Source organism: Thunnus thynnus, chromosome 16 (assembly GCF_963924715.1).
Source record: "Thunnus thynnus chromosome 16, fThuThy2.1, whole genome shotgun sequence".
NCBI lineage: Eukaryota > Metazoa > Chordata > Actinopteri > Scombriformes > Scombridae > Thunnus > Thunnus thynnus.
In genome coordinates this window covers 20,509,684-20,529,445 of record NC_089532.1, presented here as the reverse complement: position 1 = coordinate 20,529,445, position 19,762 = coordinate 20,509,684, and the positions used below count along the sequence as shown (strand labels likewise).

At 38.9% G+C, this 19,762-nt stretch overlaps 2 long non-coding RNA genes across 2 annotated transcripts; both read left to right on the top strand.

Moving 5' to 3' along the window:
* The first annotated feature begins 3,369 nt into the window (after positions 1–3,369).
* On the top strand, positions 3,370–8,198 carry LOC137200194 (uncharacterized). The gene is made up of 3 exons (XR_010931922.1): positions 3,370–3,560; positions 6,355–6,467; positions 7,723–8,198. It is a non-coding gene; the product is annotated as an uncharacterized lncRNA (long non-coding RNA).
* Positions 8,199–13,959: 5,761 nt separating this feature from the next.
* LOC137199675 (uncharacterized) lies at positions 13,960–19,537 on the top strand. The gene is made up of 3 exons (XR_010931827.1): positions 13,960–14,021; positions 18,852–18,917; positions 19,463–19,537. It is a non-coding gene; the product is annotated as an uncharacterized lncRNA (long non-coding RNA).
* The last annotated feature ends 225 nt before the right edge of the window (positions 19,538–19,762 follow it).

The following is a 19,762-nucleotide window of genomic DNA, read 5'->3' as shown; positions in this document are numbered from 1 at the left end:
CATTTGTGTTGAGTTATTCAAGTCATTTCGGCAGGCTGCACATTTAAACAATAGGAAAATCTGTCACGAATGCAATTACAGGCCATTTTGGCCTTAGTTAACAATGAGAGCCATTACACCTAGGACAGAGGAATCCCTGGTGTTCTGGCTCCAACACAGTGAATGAGAAGCATGACCAATCCTCTTTTCTCTCTAAACACTGTCTGCCCATTAACCACAACCACAAAAGTGCCACTCAGCAATATGTGAGCCTCAGGGCAGTTGTAGCTCGTATTCAGGGTTTAATGGTTATGGTGGCCACAGAAGTTACCCAACTCAACAAAGAACACCCCTTGCTGTGTTGGTGGTCTGAGCCCAATTCTTCATTGACCTTTTCACACTCTTACCTTGTTACATACACAGTTTGAAGTCATCATCTTACATTACTAAAACTAAAAGAATTTCCAAAAGACTTGGAAATCTGAGGTCCTGTAATAACAAAGAAACTTGGATGAAACACAGCAGGCTCAACAGCATGACAACCATGATATTATAGGTTTTGCAGAAGTGTCGGCACCTCATTGCGCTTGCATTTTGTGACACAGATAAGGAGTTTGCACTCACTGTCATGAGCTCTGGTATCAGAGTTATCTCCTCAGTGTGTACATGGCCTAAACGTAACAGGCAGTAAACTCTAATACCATCTCCTGTTATCGCAATTTGGAGGAGTGCTGTAATTGTAATTGTGGTTTACATGCTTGAACAGCCTAAATGACCAAATGTTTCATCTGCTCAGAGGCTGCAGGAGCAGTGTTAAAGCATCAGAGGCTGATTATTGTATCCGTCCCTTCATGACATCATGTGTACGTTCAGAGTGTGGTTAGTAGTCTGCTGGCTCTCAGTCAGCTACAGTGTCGGGGAATGCTTCTCATTATCCCGCGTAAATAGCACATCCTGACTCACTCTTTAATTTAACATTAGGAAGGAGCTTGTAATGCTGAAAATAGCACAGACTGGTCTAATTTCTGTTTAAGTCAAGGGCAAACACTACCAGCTTCCTTGCCCTGAGTTGTGGTTAGAGGAATGTCTAGTCTTGATTTCTTAATTGAGTTTTACACAGTGTGGTCTTTGAAGGTTATCTTAGCATCTGTTGTGCTGAATCTGTGCTAAATGTTTTGTTGTGAGCTCAATGGGAAATAGATGTCGAAGTCAAAATACACTCCCGGAACAGTTACTGTGTTTGCCTTACGGGAAATAGCTTTGGGATTAAGTATTGTCATATTTTTGGTGAACCCTCTTACTCCACTGTCTCCACTGCTTTTACTTAAAATTTGTGCTTCCCTACATTTCCCAGAACTTACTTCTGACAAAAGTGAAACAAGTAACAATGCTTGTTTTCATTTATTTTCTTACTAGGGGATATGCCCCCTACTCATTTCAGTGTTGGGATTTCTCCCTTTCTCCTTAGCTAATTCTTGGTGCTTTTTTAGAGGAGGCTTGATTCTGAAACACTGGCACCAGAAAACTCAACATTTACAATATTAATTAATTAATTCATACATTCATTGCCTTATCTATGACATGGTGTGTCCTTGAAGGCTAGGTGTTGTCAGCCACAAAGTAGAAACAGTTCTAGGCTCACGATGGAGACACTGCAGTTTCCGGTACAGCACAGTGTCCAATAGTGGTGTTAAGTGATTATTATTGATGTTAAATGCTGTACAAATACTAATTATGGTCCATTTACTACTTAATGTACAATAGTAAACCATCAGCAACAGTCTGACAGCACTGTGGAAAGACAGAAACTGGCCTAAATCCCTAGAGCTCCAGGAAAAATGAACAGGATATGGCTTCTAAACTCGATCTTTAAAATGAAAAGACTAAATAAATACAGTAGTAACATGAAGAAGATGATTAATGAGACCTGTCCTAGTTTGTGTTAAAGCTAAAGGATGATTTCAATTAGTGCAGGTGACAGCTTTCTCTGGTGACCTAATATCAGGGTTTAAGGACTCATGGGAATATGTCTCATAACATACAGTACTTTGCTTTATGTGAAAAACAAATGCAGCTTGCACTAGGAAGATGATTAATATGCACTCTAACTGTACTGAAAATTCCTTTGTAAACATAGCAAAATGCCTGTCATATATTATATGACATGTAAATACTTTAACACATGGATGTTTAAAGGAATACATTTCATGGGTCATCATTGTGTATTAACATTTACTCCACTTTGGTCAGCTTTCTGTGTTATGGTGCACAGCCTTGTAAAGCTTCATATTCCACTGATTCATTGACTCCAAACAATGCTTTTGTTTCCTGGAACTTGGTTTTATGGATGGAAATTGTTTCATAAAAAAAAGAAATGAGAACTTGTAAGCAGTGAGTTATTTCTGTGTTGTCTGGTGTTAACTTTATGATTGCAACCATGACTGAAATTATATAAACATTTTCCTTCATGTATTTGATTGAAAACCGCACAGCTGTAAAAAGCAACTTAATTTCAATTGTGGTGCAACATTGTGTAAAATTTGTTACTTTGTGGGCATAGTTTGGCACAACTTTAGAAATTAAATTAAAATTGTTAAGTTAAATTTAATTAATTAAATTAAATTAAATTGTTGGCGCTTTTGTATATTTGCCATGTATGTGATTTGTAATATATGTGATATCTATCTTTTGAGCTATATTTTACTACTGTGGACCATGATGTGAAAAATACTGATGGCTGATTCATTGATTAAAAACAATAAATACATAACAATATCATGTCATGTCATGAATCAAAACCTATGAATAAAATCTATCAGACGTTCATACAGTAACAAAGAAGGGTTTCCAGGATTAAGATGCTCAGACTTCTTATAAGTGTTCTGTAAGCAAAGCAGCAGTAAAACTAAAGGTGTCTTTTGTTGGCCTTGCACTGTTGTCCTTTTAAATGAACCACAAAACCACACTTTCCATGGTGTCGAACTCCCAGACAGCCATTTCTGCCACTACTGGGCCCCACTACCTGTAGAGGAAGGATCTGAGGGCCGTCTGGGATCGTGACTCATAATGTCCACAGCTGAGATGCCTTCCACACACATTCATAGCTGGGCTGTTAAATCATTATGCACATGCTTTACAGCACCTACAGTAGTGCATGACTTCAAAGCTGAATTTAGTTTATTCAGTTTATACATGCATAATATATAGATATGAAGACATCATCATGTACAGCAACATCAATATTCTGCAAGCTTCTTGAAGCTACTATAAATTTCAAAAGCAATCTTTGTTGGCATATAACAATGTCCTAAAATTTAAACTGTATTTGTACTTTTGTCTTTTTACTAGAGGAAACACAAACTACAGTTTTTATGATACTTATCTCCCACACAGTCAATACACTGCTGATACCAGGAGTGGAAATTTGGAAATACTTATCCATTGAATCCATCCTGAATGTTAGATGAGAAGATTGATACATTTCTCATAATTGTTTGCTAAATATAACACTATAGCCTGCAGCCTATTAGCTTAGTATAAAGACTGGAAAGAAGGGGAAGCTAGCCTGGCTCTGACTGAAGGTAACAAAATCTGCCTACCAGCACCTCTAAAGCTCACCAATTAACACATTATGGTTTGCTTAATCCATATAAAAAGTGTGAACAAGAAACTAAACTAGCGTAGTTCCCAAAATGTTAAACTAGTCATTTAAAATTCTGTTAGCTCAGGAAAATTACTAACTCCTAGATGACGTGGTATTAGTTTGAAGTCCAACTGAGATTAAATTGCATTTTTTACTGTCTACTACAGCATACATACTGTATCTGCTCTGTAAATTGCTTGTGCTGTGAACTCAGAAAGAGAAATGTGTATTTTTGAATTCTTTGGTCTCATGATGGTGCCCCCTGTTTGTATTAATTTGATGAAATACCGTTCTGTAATCCTCTTACGTAGATTTAGACTTTATTTCGATACAGCAAATCAAATCTAGCATGAAGCAAAAACATGGTGTTCTATCATAGGCAGAGCAGACGGTCACACTGAGCCTGATAGCATCTGGCTACACAACGCAAAAGCCACAGACCCTGAACAACAACCCACGTTAGCTTTCCTGCTAAAGTCTCTTATCTAACTTACAAACATGAATACATGTCTTGTCCTGCATCTTAGCTTGTTGAACAAGCCTCCAAACAAAACATTCACCAGGGAAAAGTGCACAGCTAATGTCAGTTAGCATGCTAGATAACTAATTAGCTGCTCAGGTGCAGCACATTAAACAGCATGTAAACATACCTGCAAATGTCCCTTTGCTCAAGTTAGATGTTCGTTTGGTCATTGCTTTCAAAATCTATACACTGTCTATCCATGACTTCCTTACTTTCCTAAGGTAACACCGGTAGCATGTCAGCTAATGTCAATCAAACAAGACACAGAGACGCTCCTCCAGCCAGCTGAGACAAAAAGGAGCATTTCTGATATTTCCAAAAATACCTTTTTTCGTAATTCGAATAATACAAAACAATCACCAATATATTTTAAAAAAACATGTTGACATTATTTTTGACTGCAAAGAGTGATGAATAAATGTGATTTCAGTAGGACTTTAACCATTGCCTGATATCAGTCAGAATTGTCAACTCGTTACACTCTGTTTCCATCTTTGGTCTGACATTGCCTCCACTCTAACCAATTTCCGTAGGGGAAGGGGATGCGATTTGATCATCACTAAACGCTCTGGCTGGTAGTGATGTGATGGGCGAGGTACTGCAAGTTGGGTGGTTTTGGCTCATCTGTTTTCAACATGGCAGCTGGGTCACAAACTTTCTCATATTACAGCTGAACAGTACACTGACAACACTTGACAACAGCTTGACAACAGCATTTGCCCCACCCATGGTACTGATTGGCCTATCGTTAACCCCCTCCCCCTCCATGGTGTTCATTGGATTGATCGCTTTTTGAACCGAGAAACCACTGTTTCTAAGTTTATTATGATGCCAAACCAACAGAATCAGTCAGTTCGACTGAGTGGAGTGGGCGAATTCAAAAGTCTGGATGCAGGCAACTTTAACCAAACAAATGCTTTAAAATGAATGTGTATTTGAATATAATGATATTGGCAGGCAGAACACCGCACTGAGTTTAAATAAACAGCTCCAGCTGTGAATCACTTTTGTTCACCATAATATTTGCAGCATAGTTAATAATGTATGTTATTGCTGTTTATGTGTATTAAGAGAGTCCTTCAAAGTGCCAGTCAAAACTCGCTCAAGTCATGCAGACACACTTCAAATGTGAGATAGTTCTCTTTGCATTAACTTGCTTTCAGTGTATCTAAACTTACAATGTCTCACAGCGTCTGCTTTCTCTAATATCAAGCATTGTTCTGTGATTTTTACTGAAAGAACAATGGATATTCAGTCCAGTCATTAAGTGGCATTTGGTGATACACTTTATCATGAGATGCTTTTATGAAAAACAATATTGGGGAAGAAGTTGTGAGGGCTTTTTCACAGTTAAGCGTTCTTCTGGTAGTTCACTGTTGCAGCTGTTACAGTATGAGCAATGGGTGTTTCTCTTATTTTTCAATAAATAATGCAGAGAAGGCAAGAAAAGTGGGACAATGTAAGAAGCAAGAGCCATCAAATACAGCTGCTGGGAGGTTACAGAATGATCACATGAGCCAATAAACTTTTTCTACAGTGCCGGCAAGAGATTTGACACAGATCTGCTTTTAGTCAGGATTTTCAGAGCATATCACTAAGAAAAAAGGGCAAAAAAAGAGTTCGTACATAGTTTATCTTTCAGATTCTTCTCACTTTTGGCCAGCTGTGATAGTCGTAAAGTAAGAAATCAACTTTTGGATTAAAAAGTGGATAAACCATGGCACCCAAACACTTTAGGGAGGGGGGACAGTAGAGGAGTAAATGAAAATCAAATGGAAGAGGGCAGTAGAGGAGCAGCCATCTTGTGAGAGGAAGCTTAGATCTCATTGATGTGACTTCAAGAGACATAACATAACTTCATCCATCACTGAACTGTCTGGGGTTCCTGCAGGGACACTATGTCTGCTTGACTCTAAAGTCATGCTGCAATTACTGCATCTTTGTAAACAACGCATATTCAAAATACACAGGTTTACATTTCCATAATGTTTGGTAAACCTGGGGGCCTTGAACTCCATAGAAGTGGAAAGAAAAAAAAAAACACATGACAGATCTCGCACCAGTGGAAAAAGATCTCTAAGTGTTGCCACATGTCCATGTAGACATCAAGCAACCATCATGTAACAGGAGAATTGCAGACAAGCATAGACAGTTTCTGCTTTGTGGTTTGCCATAAGATTCAGAAATGAAATTACCATTCTGCTTGCAGTGATTGCCAGGCTGGATATTCTGTGTTACAGCCACCGAGGAAACCAGTGAGGGAGACATCAATTCTGACATGATCGTGCACACTGTGTAATGTACCTTCTGCTGTCTCGACACGTGAGCTGTTTGAGGTCTACTTTTTCATTTAATGTTTGGTTCTCTCTTTGAATTGGGATAGATTCAAATACCACTCTGTTACTGAGCACATGTACGTATGTAAAGTGTGATTGTAATACACTAAAAAGGCAGATATGCTTGAAATATGCAAGATGCACAGTATGTCATATCTCACTTTGAAAGTTTGCTTACATAAATAAAGCTATGTTTATGTGTTTTGCTGAGAGCAATACAGTCTTTCTCAGGAGGACCCCACTCACATCCACACAACTAAACACATTCACGCCTGCTCAGTACAACCAAAGTCTGATCTGTTAGCTCTTTTCCCCTAGAGCAAGGTCCTTTACCCCCATCAGCATCAGTGGGGGGTAAAGGGCCTTGCATTCCTTAACATTTCAGCTGCCACTGTTTTCAGACTTTTAAACATGCAGTGATTGGGCCAAGGGGGCTCGTACAATTTCATTTCAAAAGAAGGTGACATATTCGTCATTAATTGGCCCAAAGGACAGCAAGTAATTTGCGAGAGACAAAATAATCCTTGTTGCAAGATCACAATTGCATTTGATTACTGATCCTTTTCTTTCCAGTGATCATCGCCTAAATATACAGTATAATTCTTTACTCATTTGACTGGTTATAGTCACCATTTATCTTCTCTGTGTGCAAATTAGATGGACTCTGGCAAGCAGCACTTTCAAAAACGCTGAATCAGCAGCAGCAGGTGTCAGGAGAGGCCATAATCTTCTGGAGGCTGCAAAGGGGATGTGCGCTTGAACATACTTGTCATTACTCTAACAGTCGCTCACCAACTCATTTGCACATCTCACAACGTGGTCATAAAGCTGTCACTGAATTTTCAAAGACACCCCATCATGCACCTCAGTGGCTTCCAGATTAATGGTATAATTGAAAACATATGCCTCAAGGAGCTCTTATTAATGAGGCGCTTTGACATTTAGATCAGGCAAAAGTTGTGATAGCTAACAAGGGAATAATCTAGCTTTCACTAGTGTTGATAACAAGCTAGTGATTAGAAAAATGGGCATCAGATTTAGAGTGTGTGAGAAGATGCAGTTTAACTCGAGTGAAATGATTCAATGTACGTCATAAAGACGAAGAGCTGTCAGAGTTGATTTGGACAGCTCTCTTCCCCTCAGGCACTGATGTACAATAACAGTGCTAATACTCGTATACTGATGTCATGATGGTATCATTGCTACTGACCCGTTTTCTCTCTCTGATCACCTCTGGTCAGGTTTGGACTTTGAGTGTTTTTACAGCATAACTGGACACAGACTCTCCACTAAGATCTATCAGCGGGGGATGAATAAAAGTCTGCCTGGGCCACATCCATCGGAGGAAGACTCCAGATTACGGCTGTTGCCAGCAGGCTAATTCACAACACATGTGTTTGAGAGTTGAGAGGAGGAAGCCTGCGAGCTGGAGAGACATAGACTAATGTGGCTACTGCATTTAATCCTGCTTTATTAAGTGAAGATTAAACGTTCTTTAAAATGTTACCACAAGTCAAGCATCCTGATTGAATGGCATGTGTGACACCGCGAGTTCACGCGAAGCTGGCTTCCATCACCACACACTCATCCTTCCTTTTGTCTTCATTACTTGTCATTTATCTTTCCAGTGTATTCACATAAAGCAGAAATATCCAAAAATGTCTGTATTTTTTATCCCCTCTTGAGACCTGTTTAAAGTTACAACTATTCTCATTATTAAAACCATAACTCCACTATGTGTTGTCTGAAGTCAGCTTCTTTTCAACAATGACATCATCCTGCAGACACTATACACCATGTTACCAACAGCTGTCGCTATTAGCGATAGTCATCGCAGCTATAACAATTACAGATGAATTATGTAGCTGCAGAGGCAATTATGATTTAATTTACCTCTGTTTGTCCATAAGTCACTGATAATCCTTCAGCATTAGAAGAGAGATGTGCCCTGGCCGCAGCTGACAGTCTGTATTACCGCCTGACTGCTGCTGACTGTAAGTATGCTAATCTGTCCAACAGGGTGGTCACGACGAAGGGCTTCATGCAGCACTCTTCCTTCACAGATTAACTGAAGTTGCACAGCTTATCCAGTGGAGTGAATGGAATAATAAGGTACTGTTGTTTATTTTACATTGTTACAGTAGTGTTAGTGGCTCTTTTCTTCTCTTGTTCTGGATGAACAAGGGGTGGACGAAATAAAAAAAAACAACACACAAATATACATATAGTCCTGCAATTAATACCAGTTTGGTGAAGTTTATTATGTTCAGATTTTGTTGTGACTTGCACCCATACTAAAAGCAGAAACTACCTTAAACCACACAAAGTGAATGAGCTTTGTTAGACAGTCACCATGTTTGAGTTTTGAGGCAATGTGAGGCAATTTACAGTAAAAGAGGTTAAGTACAGTAAAAGAAGGCAGATAGTTGCTGCCTGAATTGATGTGGCTCAAACTGCAAAATGGAAAAGTCTCATGACTACATATGCCAAACACATGCACAAGTACACCCTTGCTTACAATGACACTAAACAGACACTAAACCAACTATAGCTGCAAAAAACATCAAGCTGAATCAACATCTAAACAAAAACCAGCATCACAAGCTTCACCAAACTGGTATTTACTGCATAGCTGGTGTATTAAACTTAAGGTATATTTCTTTTTATGTTCAACTCCTATATTTTGTGAATAGTGAAGTTATTTAGCCAAGGTTTCTCTTGATATATAATGAAGTGACAAGAGGAAATACTACATGATTTTATTAAGGTTTTTGTTTGTTGAAAAGTAAAGCAATCTTGGTGAAGGGTGGTTCAATCTATGTTTTGCTTTCACCAAATTCAATCTCAGGGTCCCCAGGTCAAATCTGTGGCAGCAAGTTGCAAGGGTGTAATTCCTTTCATTGCTGTTTTCCAGTTTTTCATATTTCTATTGGGGGCACTCAAGTTGGAAAATTTCAACTTCTTTTGCCCATAAGACAGATTTTCCATGAGGAAGGTAGATTTCTCCTGGAGAACACCATGTATTGCCATGTATATGGGTAACTGGGTTTCTAATCAGTCTGCATGTGCACAACAAGCACTGCAGAGAGGGAAAGTGGAGCGGCTGGTTGAAAGGAGAGATATAAGAACAATGTGTCCTTGTATTTCAATTGATTCCATCCAAAGTCTGTCTGAAACTGAAACTAACACAAAGTAGCCTACTGTGGAAGTCTAAATGAGTGGGTTTCCGCTGCTGAACATTTGACTATTTGTTAAATTTAATACAAAACATCAGACTTGAACATGGGAGATTGCTATTTGTTTCCCATTTCCAGCCACAAATCAATATTGTTTTTGTTTTTAAAACAATGACAAATGAGGATTTGCTCGATCTATTGTTACATCAAACTGCAGCCACCATATAACTCTAATGGTTCTCTAAATAAAACGTTCAACATACTGGATTTGAAATGAAAAATCTGATTTGAATTTCTCAGACGAAACAATGAAGGGATTTTAAGGCTATCAGCAAACCAGCTACACCTATCTTTGATCTTCAGCAATCACCAGCTGTGGTTTGCAGTAATTCTGTGTGCAGTTTTGAAACTATGCTGCAGTTTGATCATTGCAGGATCAGAGCGCTAACATCCTCACACAAAACCGCAGGCTCAAACACATATTAAGTTTTAATTTTTGGCATTTACCTGCCTTTCTTTTCCATCCATCCATCCATTTTCATTTACTGCATATCCTCTAGAGGTTCGTGGGGGAGCTGGAGCCGATCTCAGCTAACATTGGGCGAGAGGCTGGGTACACTCTGGACAGGTCACCAGTCAATCACAGGACTGACATACAGAGACAGACAACCATTTGCACTCACATTTGGGCTTTTTTTCATAATTTTCTGCACCACAGAGGATTGAATTTTGTTATTTAGGGAAAGATTGTCTGGGAATATCTGTAGCAGAAAACCATAGTCCACCACAGTGTGGTAGATTTAATAATATTGTCCTCTTATACTCTGTTTTTTGTTCCTGGCCCATTGTTGTAAGCAAAAAAAATACACACAAACAATCTTTGATGTTGGGCCTGACATTACACTGACCGTGAAATACTGAGCTAACCACTATACCCCTTTGGAGAATCAATTCCTTCACTTTTAATCATCTTTGAGAAAGAGGAATGTAAGACACTGGATATTTTTAATGACATTTCTGTGCAACACTCTTTGGTTATGCTATTTGAAGGCTGTCAGCTCATGGAGCATAATGTTAAAATCAAAGTTCATTAGCTGCTTGGCTCAGGTTGTTTTGTGCCAGTTATGAGGTCATGTACAAAGAATTATGCAGATGATAAACAGACTGGAAACAAAATATACTCAAGGAACAAATCAACACAGCAACCACATTAGCAGCAAATGAGCTGCAGATTTTTGGAGAAGTTATGCAGGTATTTGATAAGATTGATCTGCTGTTTCACTAAAAAAATGCTTAATGTGTGTGAATGGAAACTGCATGATTGTTCTGTTCTTGTTAAAGGGATGGAAGAAAAAAGTGGGGTGCCATAATGAACAATTAGGTAATTACTTTGCCTGGACTGTTGTTTTGGGTAATTTGTAATAGATGCACTTTGCACATTTCCATTTGATTTCAGACATTAAAATTATAGAGTACACCCAGGATAATAATCTTGCTTGTGCTGCCAACTGGTGGAGGCTACATGCTCTTTGCACGCTCTGTGCAGTACAGTGGACTATTAGCAGTGTTGCTAGATGTATGATAATTATCTTATTTGTATGATAATTTTGCTCTCTGTATGATGTACAATCACAATAATGCCAAAAGTCCAATAATGTACAATAATTTGACCATTGTGTGACATGTAGTATTACTACAGCAACCTGTATGTGCTACATCCCGCAAGTTGCGTCAATTGCTGCCTTCCATTGCTGTGGGAAATTAAAAACTCACATCTAGAGCTCAGAAGAAAGACGCAACGAATTGCACAGTAGACTAGATGTCTAGAGCAACATCTAAACATCACACCGTCTAAATAGCTTCTAACCAGTGGAGGCTGGTCCATAGAGGCAGAGGAGGTTGCTCCTCCTCTTTTTATTGAGAGACAAGAGGAAGATCAAAATATAAAAAAGAATATTTGGTTGAATTAAACCATTATCAAATCTCAGTATTATTTATAAAATATTTTTTCTCTCTTCTTTGGAAAAAATCCATTATTGAAATTCTGGTTAAAATGCTTCAACAGTCACACCTGCAGGGCAGGAGGAGAAAGGGCAGCGTGTGTAAAGTGGTGGTGGGGGGCAGTGAAGGTGAGTGGGGGACAGAGGAGGACGGGCTCCTCCTGTCCTCCTCAAGGCGGGATCTCTTACATCGATTTAATGTACTTCATTTTTTTTCATGCTAATCTATGATTGGCAAAGACACGTAAAATGACACTCCAAGTGAGGACGTCTTCCCTAACCAATCAACAACCAGAATGCAATATTGACATCATGTTGGTCCAATGATAGTTTCCAGATTTCATCTTCAATTCTCCACTGTAAGGCAAAGTAGCAACAGTGGATAAGAGCAGTAGATAGCCCCTTGTGTTAGCCAATGCAACAGTTAGCTTCTTGTAGCAGCCTGAAGGACTCTTTATACATCCATGGATGGACTGTTAAGAACTGTTGTTAAGCTAACGGGAGAATGGATCTGGACTGTGCGGCGCAGCAGCGGCAAGACGCTGCCAGGGAGACCAGAGAGAGAAGCAACCAGAGAATCAACCAGGAGAGTTAGCTTGTTTGTCATTGTTGCTAATGATATCAGACTGGTTAACCAGCAGCCACAAAGTTCTGTTAACTAACAAACAAGATGACCAACAGCCACAAATGGACATTATGACGTGAATACTTAATCTCCATGATAGAAAGAAGAAGACGTCAGATAACGTGAGTCAGATACAGCTTCTCTCTCTGTCTGTCTCTTTGGTTGCTAATTTCATCTCTGATGGTTAAATGTCTCTGTGGTTGTTGTGTGAATTTATCTACTTAACCAAAATGCAGCAGAGATCATATGATGTGCTGTGGTAGTTTGCTTGTTGAAGTTACAGTGAGCTGTCTGGACTCACTCATTCATTTGGAATTGATCCAGTTTTTAATTGAGTGGTTGTTCAGTCACCTGTTGATGTTGTGTGATTAGTGAATGAGTGTGCAGGAGGTCTGGCTGCTTGCTTGTGACAATTTCTTCAGTTGGTTTTTAAACCGAGCCATATATTGAGTAATAAGCTTAAAGTAATTAGAATAACAATTGTTAACATGTCAGCTTTGTAGACTATATTTTGTATGTCATGCATATAGATAAGAGTGTGTAAGTCATGTATTTGATACATGCATTAATACTTTTTGTGAACCCACACTTTTAGATCTGTGAATGTTTTTAGTGTTCAATAAAGTGTTATTGAGGAAATCTCTCTTAGTCAGTGACGGTACAATAAGTTCAATTCAAAAGACATATTTGTACCATCTAATCCTGTCTGCAAACCTCCACTTTGGAATCTCTGGCTGTCTGTTCCTCAAAAGGTCTGCCCTGCCAAGATGTCTTGCTATTGTGAAGTGAAACATTTGTACTTATTTACTTCACCTTGTGAGCGAATCCACTGATCACGGTGATTCCATAGGATTTGTGCCATTTTAAAGACTGATGTGTATTCCGTTACACCTTTTAACCCATTGAAGTCAGTGTGCATCAAGACAGGTTACTATTGAAAATCAATTAAATTTCAAAAGTAAGTTTGTTTTACTTGATTTTGGTGATTCTCTTGTTTATAGGAAGCCATTGCTTTGGTATTATACTATGACGCGTAGACCAGTATAACAACTCACCACTCAAAATAATGCCTTCCAAAAGTTTGAGTCACATCTGCAAGGCTCCTCCTCAACCCTTCTTATCTTTGAGTTCTTTCATCTTTGTAATTATAAAGTTCACTTCAGTTGTAGCTTGCTCAGAGATGGTCACTTTCCTTTTTAAAACAATTAGCATTCCCTGAGCAGTAATTTGTCCATTGTTTTTCTTTCTTTTGTCCTCTTCTTGCTCACTACTCAGTAAAAGAGTAAAAGTTTTCCTTCCAAAAACATAAAACATATAGTATAAGGTACTGCCAGAGGATTTTTTCCATGAGAGTTCTATCCAACAATGAAGTTTTGGAAGTTAGCAGATGCCAAAGCTTTGAACATGTGATTACTAGCAGAGCTCATCACTCTATCAGCTTAGATATTCTGTATGTAGTTCAGACACTGGTACAGTAAATGTGTTTAATATTAAATTCCTGTCTATTTGACTTTATCTTTTTACAAGGCTCATCATCTGACAGCTCAGCCCAACTAACAATCAATCAAATCAAATATACAGTATTTCCCCCTGTGGTATGGCAAGGACTTTGTGCTGATCTCCCAACCACCACTTTGACCAAAACTGTTAATCAAAAACTGATATCTGTTCTGACAGAGGAGAGTAAGGAGTCTGGGGATTGGATGTGGTGATGTGACGCCAGCCAAGTGGAGATCAAGGTACGAGAAAGTGGAACATCACAGCCTCTTCTGTGTGTACATTTTGCTAAATAAGCAGTGGCAGAAAAATGTCTAGGCAACAGATAGCAGATATACCAGCACACACACACACACACACACACACACAGTACATGTGCAGTCATGCTCATACAAATGCACTTAACATGGCCAGACCTGTGTGATCTCTCTGAACTGGTAGTGGGCCCTGGACCAGAATCCCTGCTCACTAACTCCCACTCAGTCCTTCATCTGGCCATATCATTACACCCCATGCACCAAATGAATATTAATGATGATAATCGAGCCAAGTAGAATTACCTTATTCCACTGGGATGTTGTAACCAGGAAGATTACATACTCAATTTAGATTTAGGAGACTGGATTGGACGGAAAATGTTTTTGTTGACCTTGATTCAATGGCGATCCTTCAGGCATGTTCAGGCATAACATCTGGAAATTGTATTAGCTGTTGTTCATAGCAGACATGTGTTTGTTTTTTGTTTATTTTGTACTGTCTTTTTGCATTTTAAAGATGCACAGGGAAGGGCATGGATGTTTCTGGCTGCTCCATGTTGGTGATAACTATATCAGCCTACCTCATAATGATGTCACACAAAAATCAGTTGTCCTATTAAATTTAAATAGACAATATCAATACTCTTCCAAAAGGAAAGACAATGGGTGATGCAAAATATACTGTAGTGCTTTGAAACATTAGTGGTTTTGTGCTTTTCACAAATAGCAAGTTAGTTATATTTGTGGCTAATAGCTAGCAAGCCAGCTGATGAAACCTCTTAATTCACAAGTATACCTTAAAAATATCATAATCCTGTCAACTACAGTAAAACACATGATTAACTCATTAGGTAGCTATATCATAGTGACACATAAGTACAAAAAGACAAATGTGTTACAACCATGACCTCAAACAGTGTAGCTAGCATTAGCATTTTTACCTTTGATCGACTTCTTTATCTAATTATACAGCAGGGCTTCCAATGCTTGAATGTGAGACTCATGTCTCACTCACTTGACACTTTTCAGATGCTCTTACATCCATTTCTTACGTAGTGAAAAACAAATTCATAACTGATAACATCACAGTGCAAAAAGAGGACACTGACAGTGCACCGACAGACAAGACAGAGCAGCACAGCACAACAGCAGCAAGTTATACAGACCATCAGCATAAAAGCAAGAAATATACACAACTCTATTAGTGTGTAATTTATTCCCATGCATTCTCAGTCAGCGGCTCTTCTGGCAGCAGCACAGCGTCTCTCCCTCTCTTCTTGCGCCATAAATTTGAAATAGCCATTCTTCATAATCATTTCCTGCCCTGATCCACCCCATTATATATTGTTCTTGATGCATTCTTGGTTTTCATAGAACTTTCAATCTAACTAATCTAAACTAGTGCAGGTGGCTGTTTCTTGACCTAATCCAAGAGGTTAGGTGGTGTAGAAATGCAGGAATTTTATTTTAAATTACAAGGCACCCATGCTTGCAAGTGTTGTCTTTTTTCATGTGTGAGCGGTGGGGGTTGCTCACGGATTTCAATCACTGACCTCACAGATTTCAGTCATGTTAACTTGACAGGTACACAATGGTCATTTGTCTAATTTTATGAATTCATCAGGTGTTACTCAGGATCTGTTGGTGTAACACTGTACAGCCGACCTACATAGGAGTAAAGTTATTTCAGCACTAAACAAGGCCAGAGTGACATCCATTAACCACATATCATGCTCATTTTATTATGAACAAAAATAAGTACTTCTAAAATACCCCCCTCTCCCACACACGCACCCACACAGACACACAGGAACAAATCTCACTCTAAGCTTAAGTCAAAAGTTGGCAGCCCTATCATACAGTAGGCTATATCCAAGAAAAGCTTTTCCCATGTAACGCATCTGACAGTCCCAACAAAGATAATTTCAGTTGGTTTTTAGTAAGTGTAGTTTGAATCAACTCATCCTAAGTGGTATTAATGAATGGTAATATTTAACCATGAAAAAAACGGATAACCACACTGTCCGTCAGAAATCCCACCTGTGACAGTAAAGCACTACATTTTAGAGCATAGGTGCTTTTGTATATAGTCCCCATACACCTTCAGTCACATTTTAACTGCAGTGAAACAAATTTACTGTTATATCACAAACAGACTCATTACAGCAACCACAACCGTAGGTACAAAAAGATGTGTACAAGGACGGTCAGCCAGTAGTCTTACATAATATAAATTTTTTGTTGTTCAGTGGTTTCTGGCAGTATCACCCAAACAGAGTATATATTACTGTCTGAGTCTCTCCCCATCTCAATCCAGCCATGTGCTGAAACATTTTCCTCCTTTTTCTGTCTTGCGGTTCATGGGAAAGCTTGTATTTCCAGGAGATTTGTTTGAGGCTTCGAACAAACACTGGAAACACCTCAACTGGATTTGAAATTAAGCTGGAGCCTAATCAGAGACCGGTGGGCGAATGCACACAATCAGCAGAAAGTCCCACGAACCAGAGGCAAAAATGGCTGGGAAGGAAGGAGGAGATGTTTAGGCGCCATAAAGAATGCCAGATACTATCACAATTTTACAGAGTGATCCATTAAAATTTTTGGTTTGCGGATTTTATCCACACCAATAAAAACAGAACATCACAAATTCTTGGCCTTTGTAAACCTGTTTTGTTCTTAGACCTTCACACAAAACTAGCAAGCACTGGAAAGGGAACAGTAAACTACACTTTGTCCGTGTTGTCATCACAGTTCAGACTTTCTGCTGCCACCAGTCTGTAAGTCCCTCTGATAATACCAACAGAAGGTTTCCTGTGCTATTGCAGCCTCTGGCGCTTTTTATTATTTATATCCCCCCCAAATTTATTGACCATCTCTTAATTTCAACCCCGCTGCCACTGTAAACAAATTGGATGAAGTATGATAATATTATTTGACGGATTTGCTGCTATGGAAGTCCCTGTTTATGTCTCCTGCCAGAATGGTAGGAAAGATTTTCTCTGAGTCATCCAAGGTAAACAAGACAATTTAATGATTTTCCCAGGTAATTTCTTTTGGAGTGTGTTGTGAGGAGTAGCCAGGTTTAAAAGCAAAGTAATGTCAATGCATTGTTGGCTCGAAGCCTCATGTACTGAATGGTCAGTTCTTACCTGTTTGAGCACAAGACGAGAGTTTCAGTTAAGTTATTTCCTTCTGCATTATTCTAATTTGTGCCAATATTGTACATTTTAGAAATGATGAGAAACTTGTGTTTTTATCTATTTACAGAAAAAGTACAAAATTAAAATGTATAATAACATAATCGTATAATGGTTGTATTTTTATTTCTATGGCTCAATCATTCTCCTCACCTTTGGTGTCAATTTACTGCTAAAATAATTGCAGCTGGCGAATTTTTTTTTATAAAACTGACTCAACTGGTCATTCTTTCTTCCTGTTTTAACACTTTTTAACAAAACAATACTTATTTTATTATATTTTAGAACCATGCTGACATAGAAATGAGAGCTGTTTAGTGAATATTAAACTGGAGTCCTACATAGTTCTGCCTAGAGTGAAGAAAATGAAGAAGAAAAAAAATTAAATCAGCATCACTGGCTCTAATATCTTAACTGGACATCATGGATATACATCAGATCGCTATCACAAATACCCACGTTTCAGCCTCCAGGGCCCATCGCATGTCTGCACTTTTTATTGCACTTCGTGCTTGTGGTGCCTGTTTTTTGGTTTGGCATTCTCCATTTTTTCCAGCTATTTTCTCCAGCACAGGAGCATAAACTTAATATTAGCTAATGGCTGCATCTTCCTCTTTTACAGGGTATTGAGGAAAATATTCTGTGATTTAAAGCTTGAAATTTCCACCACACAGATACAGCACCTTTGGTCTAGTAATTTCTGCTTTTATCTCAGGATGTAGCTGTAAAACTGACTGCAATTTAATATGTTTGCTTGGTATTTATATCATCATTTTTAAGGAATCCTCCTCAGTGGCAGAGTTTAAAATGCATGCAATGATCATATCGGACATAATATTCACAGTGAGGGGTGTAGAACACAACTAGATGGCTTAGTTTGGCCTCAGTGCTTGGGAACTCTCGGGATTTCCAAAATGCTTGGTGCGTGAGTCTCTTTAAGAGTTTCTACAGATGTGTGAGATATATAATCCACTGTTGGCTTTGGGCATCATGTCACTTACCTCCTATCAAAACACCCCGTGCACCTCAGCACCGTTCAGCCAACAGTCAGACCTGATCCTGACCAGAACAGAGTGCACCAATCTCCCCTGACCATTTTCACACATTTTCATCCGGGCTGAGATCACTCGATCTGCATCGCTTTGCAGATGCTCAAAAGACTGTGGGCAAAAAGAATCCCTGTTGATTTGTCTCATTGCTGCCAAGATTCTGGTGAATGGAGGATGAAGGCAGCCGTCTTCATTCTTAAAGGAAACGTGTTAGAAGAAATCCTACACTTCTACCGTACAAAAGACTAATAAAGTGCATATAAATTCACTTTTTATAAATAAAAGCTTTGTCAATAACGCAACTCTGTCATTAAATTTTCCATGTTTCAAAGAAGTGAGGAGTCACTGGTTGCAAGAACAAATAAAAGGAAAAAATAATGTTTTCAACAGATTTTCATGTGGACAGTTAAGAGTTGCAGATGTGTTCAGTCCCTCTCTTTTTCCCTTTTTTTCCTCCTGTTTGGCTATCAGTCCTTAGCAATGACACGTGTGTGTTTGTGTTTGTGTGTGTGTGTGTGTGTGTGTGTGTGTGTGTGTGTGTGTGTGTGTGTTTCTGCGGCTGTGAACAGGGACCAGTGGGAGGATGATGGGAAATGAAGCAACTATTTGTCAGCTTTCCTCTTCAGTTTTAAAAGGTAACACTTGAGAAAACTTTCCCTATTTGTTGAACATGCTTCTGATGATTTAGATGGCAAGAAGTTATGTTGTTCACCTCATCGCTTCAGGCAGAACTGTATCAGTGATGAGCAGAAAGTTTGGCGGCTGTTGCTAATTACCCCTGAGGCCTCTGGAGCGCCTGGTATCTGCTGCTCCTCAGGTCTGTATTTTGTAGGTCAACGTTCTGAAGGGATGGAATATATTTCTATTTCATACCAAAGACAGCTTGAAGTATTTTCAGAATTCATGAAATCCAGACTCAATTTTTATTTGAAATAAATCATCACCAACTTTAGTGTTTTTCCTTTGGAATTCAATTATGTGAAACACACATCTGACCTGAGCATGCCATTAAGGGTGGATTGCACCATACAAGTAACAAGAATTCTTTGTAGCTTTTCCTGTAATATTATAAGGACACATCATAGTTGTCATGTGATACTTCCTAACTCCAGGGCTGGAGAAACTGTTAGGGGGGTGCTGGGGCAAAAATGAACTGTTGGCCTCTATTGACCCCTTACAGAAACATTCCTCCAATCCAGTCCAGTCCCAGACAGCAAACCAGTATTTCTAAACTGGAGTACTATTCTGCCCCAGGTAAGTTAGTTTGTTTCTTGAAGGAAATGTACCATTTAAGCATAATATCAACTGAAAGACAATATTTTAACACAGGGGCCCCCTCTTTAAGAAAGAACCCCAAGATCGAGTAAAAATGCAAGAGCCGACTCAGGATCCTTACTATGAATGGCAATGCCAGCATGTGGGTCAGTCAGTCGGTCAGTTGATCCAGACTGAAATATCTCAACAACAATTAGATGGATTG